This window comes from Arachis ipaensis, chromosome B09 (assembly GCF_000816755.2).
Source record: "Arachis ipaensis cultivar K30076 chromosome B09, Araip1.1, whole genome shotgun sequence".
Classification (NCBI taxonomy): domain Eukaryota; kingdom Viridiplantae; phylum Streptophyta; class Magnoliopsida; order Fabales; family Fabaceae; genus Arachis; species Arachis ipaensis.
The window spans coordinates 30,197,839-30,203,949 of NC_029793.2; positions in this window are offsets into that span (position 1 = coordinate 30,197,839).

Below are 6,111 nucleotides of genomic sequence, written 5' to 3' on the forward strand. Positions count from 1 at the left end.
GTTGATATAAATTTATTTTTTATTAAAATTAAATTTATAAAATTAATTTTAAAATAATCCACACACACCAAGTAATTTGAAAATAACGATATTCTGATAAAATGTTTTAAAAAGAGTGGTATATTGGAGAAAAAGTTGCCACTGGGCAATGACACAAGCTCCTTCAATCTACATATTCTGTTTATCACAAGTCCCATGGGATTTTTTATTTCATTATTGGAGAGAAAAATGAGATTTACGTAATTATGGAAAAAAATGGGTGTTTCAAAGGAATGTAAGGATGCTATTTTGGAAACGCACAATATACACGTAAATGTTATAAAATAACTAAATAAATAAATAAAGAAGAGGTAACAAATAAAGAAATATAATTAGAGAAAGAGAGAGAAGGGTGTTTTATTATTTTTGTGTGTTCCATATGCTTTATATTACGTTGCTATTTATAAGCACAAAGAAGCTTTACTTTTTAAACATAATTAAATGCAATCACCATTGGTAAACTAAGTCTCATAGAAAATGGTCATCTACATCATTCATCCTTATCACAACACTCTCCCTTGGATGACCATTTAGGATTATTGCCTCGTTAAAACCTTACTAAAGAAAAATCCAGTGGGGAAAAAAACCTTAGTGAAGGAAAAAGAGAACAATATCCTTTAGTGATGGGGACTGCCTCATTAAAAACCTTGTCAAGAAAAATTCAATAGAAAAAAAATCTGACCAAGGAAAAAAGAGTACAATCTCTCCCTCTTGTCGATATCATTTAACATTTCGAAATCGACGCATCCCAATATGATGTACCAATCTTTCAAAGGAGGATTTTGGGAGTGACTTTGTGAATAAATCTGCCAGATTGTCACTTGGGCGGATCTGTTGGACATCAATTGTCCCTTGATTTTAAAGATCATGAGTGAAGAAGAATTTGGGAGAAATATGCTTTGTTTTATCACCTTTGATATATCCGCCTTTAAGTTGAGCAATACATGTTGTATTATCTTCAAACAGGACAATTGGAGTTATCTTCTGATCAATCAGTCCACATGATGACAGAATATATTGGATCATACTTCTCAGCCAAAAATACTCGCAACTAGCTTCATGTATCGCTAGTATTTCAGCATGATTAGAGGATGTTGCTGCAATCGTCTGTTTCGTGGACCTCCATGATATAGCTGTACCACCATATGTGAATAGGTATCCTGTTTGAGATCTCCCTTTATGTGAATCAGACAAATATCCAGCATCTGCATAGCCAACTAATTGTGACTTGGATCCATTGGGATAAAACAATCTCATATCAACCGTTCCATGAAGATATCGAAAGATCTGTTTGATTCCACTCCAATGTCTTCTGGTTGGAGAGGAACTATATCTTGCTAGTAAATTCACAGCAAATGATATATCAGGTTGTGTATTATTAGCAAGATACATTAATGCTCCAACGGCACTAAGATATGGTACTTCAAGACCAAGGATATCTTCATTTTCTTCCTTAGGACGGAATTGATCATTTTCCACATCCAAAGATCTTACGATCATTGGGGTACTCAAGGGATGTGATTTATCCATATAAAATCTTTTCAAGATCTTTTATATGCTCGATCTGCAAGTCGAGACAAAATTTAGTTCTTTCAAGATCTTTCATCTCAAACTCTTCTTTTAGAGTTTTTATAATTGTTGGAATCTCTTCAAGAGTCCCAATGATATTTAAATCATCAACGTACACAGCAATTATAATGAATCCAGATGCAGATTTCTTTATGAAAACACATGGACAGATATCATCATTCTTGAATCCATTTTTGGCCAGATACTCAGTAAAACGATTATACCACATTCGTCCATATTACTTTAGACCATATAAAGATCTTTACAATTTAACTGAGTATAACCCCGGCGAATATTCATTGGATGGTTTAGATATCTTTAGTCCTTCAGGGACTTTCATATAGATATCCAGATCTAATGAGCCGTATAAATAGGCTGTTACCACATCCATTAAATGCATATAAAGTTTATGATATGCAGATAAACTGACCAAATAACGCAATGTTATCGCATCCACTACAGGGAAATACGTTTCTTCATAATCTATACCGGGCCTTTGTGAAAAACCTTTTGCCACAAGTCGGGCTTTGTAGCGCACACCTTCATTTTTCTCATTTCGTTTTCTCACAAATACCCATCGGTATCCAACAGGTTTTACATCTTCTGCTGTACGGACTACAGGTCCAAAGACTTCACATTTTGCAAGAGAGTCTAATTCAGCCTTCATGGCTTCTTCCCATTTTGGCCAATTATTATTCCTTTGTCGACATTCTTCGACTGATCTTGGCTCAAGATCCTTACTTTCATGCATGATTTTTAATGCCGAATTATATGCAAATATTTCATTGACAATTGTCTTATTTCGGTCACATTTCTCTCATGTAAAGACATAATTTATCGAGATCTCGTCATTTTCACAATTTTCAGGTACCTGAACATCTTCTGGCGTTAAAACTATATCAGAATTTTGGACAACTGCAGGTGTCTTTACTATGTCTTTTTCAACAGGAATAGTATTCACCTCCTTTCGCTTTCGAGGATTTTTGTCTTTGGAACTGACAGGCCTGCCACGCTTCTGGCGTGAATTTGCTTCAGTGGCTACTTGTCCTACTGGGACATCAATTCAAATTGGGGCATTTTCTGCTGGTATATAAGATTTGGTTATCTTCTTTGTATCGAAAAATGCATCAGGCATTTTATTTGCTATTCTCTGCAAATGTATAATCTTTTGAACTTCTAGTTCACATTGTCCTGATCGAGGATCTAAATGCATCAACGATGATGCATTCCAATTAAGTTCCTTTTCAAAAAGTTTATTCTCTCCCCTCTATTGTTAGAAATTTTGATTCATCAAAATGACAATCCGTAAATCGGGCTTTAAATACATCTCCAGTTTGTATCTCAAGATACCTCACTATAGAGGGAGAGTCATATCCAACATATATCCCAAATTTTCTTTGGGGTCCCATTTTGGTGCGATTAGGTGGTGCAATGAGAATATATATCGCACACCCAAATATTCTTAAATGGGAAAGATTTGGCTACTGGCCAAAAGCTAATTGCATAAGAGAGAACTGATGGTAACTCGTTCGCCTCAAACGAATAAGTGCTGCAGCATGTAAAATAGCATGCCCCCAAACCGAGGTTAGGAAATTTGTTCTCATAAGTAAGGGTCTAGCAATTAATTGGAGGCATTTAATAAGTGATTCTGCTAACCCATTTTGTGTGTGAACATAAGCTACTGGATGTTCAATACTTATTTCATTAGCCATACAATAAGCATCAAAAGCTTGGGAAGTAAATTCACCAACATTATCAAGACGAATTGCTTTGATTGGATTTTCTAGAAATTGTAATTTTAATCGAATAATTTGAGCCAGTAATCTCGCAAACACCAGGTTGCGAGAAGATAATAAGCACACATGTGACCATCTCGAAGATGCGTCTATTAGGACCATAAAATATCTAAAAGATCCACACGATGGATGAATAGGTTCACATATATCACCTTGAATCCTTTCTAGGAATTCAAGGGACTCAAATCCAATCTTTACTGGTGATGGCCTTAAAATTAACTTTCCCTGAGAACATGCAGCACAACAAAATTCACTAGTTTTAAGAATCTTCTGATTCTTTAGTGAATGTCCATGGAAGTTTTCAATAATTCTCCGTATCATGGTTGTTTCCGGATGACCCAATTGGTCATGCTAAGTTATGAATTCATTTGGGCTAGTAAGCTTCTGGTTTACAGTGGCATGTGATTCAATTGCACTAATCTTGGTATAATACAACTCAGATGAAAGTGAGGGTAACTTTTCTAATATAACCTTTTTATTTAAATCATGAGTTGTGATACATAAAATACTCATGATTTCCCTCATTCATTGTTTCAATATGATATCCATTTCGGCGAATATCTTTGAAACTCAACAAGTTTCTCAGAGACTTGGTAGATAATAGTGCATTATTTATTATAAATTTTGTTCCTCCAGGAAACAAAATTATAGCTCTTCCGGAGCCTTCTATCACATTGTCTGAGCCAATAATAGTATTAACATATTCTTCTTTTGGCACAAGATAGGTAAAATATATATCACTTTTAAGAATAGTGTGCGAACTTGCACTATCCACAAGGAAAATATCTTCAGAATATGTCCTTGCCATTTTTCTTTAAAGACAAATGATAATAATAATAATAAAATGAGTAGAAGTACATGCACAGTAAAATTATTCACATGAATACTTAACAAACACATACACATATCAAAATATTCCATCATTGATCAAATAGCCAATATTTCCTTCAGAATCCTTAAAGAAATTAGATACATCATAATGAGTGGTGGAATTTTCATTATTTGAAACAAAATTTGTTTCCTTTCCTTTGTCATCCCTTTTCAAGGATGCTTGATAAAGATCAACTAGGTGCCTTGGGGTACGTGATGCGTGAGCATCTTTCCTATATTTTTCTAGTGAATTTGTATTTAAATTGTTGAGTTAATCAAGAATTAATTATCTTTTAGCCACTATGGATGCTACTTTGAGTCTTGTGCAATTCTGTTTATTTTAGGTAGCATTTGTTGGATTTGGTGGAGCTTCCGCAGGAAAAGAGAAGAAGGCTATAAAGGGCAGGAATAGCTTAGAGGATGGAGAGGAGGCTTGCACAAATGGAAAGAGCACAAGAACTAAAGGAGATGACCAGCGAGGAGCGACGCGTGCGCGTACCTGACGCGTACGCATGACACGCGAAGAAGACCATCGACGTGTACGCGTGACTGACGCGTATGCATGACATCCGCCACGTGCAGAAAACGCTGATTATTTAATTAATTCTGATTTAAACTTTATTTTTATTTTAAAATAGGAAAAGATATTGTTTTAGTTTTAGAAAATAGATTTTTAAATTAATTAGGATTAGATATAAAAGAAAAAAGAAACTTCCCTTCTGGGGGTTGGAACATTATTCCACTTTTCATTCCACCTCATCCCAATTTACAGTTTACCAGAATCCTTATTTTTTCTCTGAACCATGAGCAACTAAACCTCCATTGTTAAGGTTAGGAGCTCTGTTTATTGTATGGATTGATACTATTATTTTTCTATTTTAATTCATGTATTGATTTCTATTTCAAAAATTATTTTCGTTCTTTATCTTATGAATTTGGGTGGAACGGAAGCATGACCCTTGTTCTAATTGAGTTCTTGCATAACTTGGAAAAGCTCTTTACTTGAACAACAGCTTGAAAACAATTTCTCCTAAACTTCTAATTATCTGGACTTAACGGGATACGTGACATATAATCCTTTTATATTTGGGTAATTAGAGTTTCTGTAGCACATAAACTAGAATTGAACTTCATCCTCTAATTGGTATTAAGTGACCAAGAAATTGGCAGTTGATGAAAGTTAGAGTAGACTAAGAAGGTCTAAGGAATTAGGGCTTAGTCATATATAGTTTGCCATGAATTGAATCTTGCATGATTAAAATAGTTAGTAAGAAAAGTCAATCTGGAAGATAAATATCTCTGAAGCCTTAACTGTTTCTCTATATATTATTCACAACTTGTTTACTGCTTGCTTTCTAATATTCTAAATTTACTATTAAGGCTTTTGAACACTCAAACACTCTTTTCTGTTTGTCTAACAAAGTAAATCACTTAACCGTTGTTGCTTAATCCATCAATCCTCGTGGGATCGACCCTCACTCACCTGAGGTATTACTTGGTACGACCCGGTGCACTTCCATAATTTTTTTGTTATCAAAATCTTATCATTTACCTCTTCTGGGTTATAAGTTGCCGCATTTGCTTCAGGAAATGGGGCGGCGCCAGCTGGGCGCGCTTCATGATTTCTTAAGAGCAACTCATTGTTGCGTTCAGCAACAAGAAAGCAAGAAATTAGCTCAGAATATTTTTAAATCCTTTTTCTCGATTGCTACTACAAGAGCACATTTGGCTTTATCCTTCTGGGGTGTATTATTTTCAACCTTAATGGTATCTCCAAGATCCATACCTTAATGGATTTTAGCATATAGTATCCATGATAAATAATTGTTTCCAGATA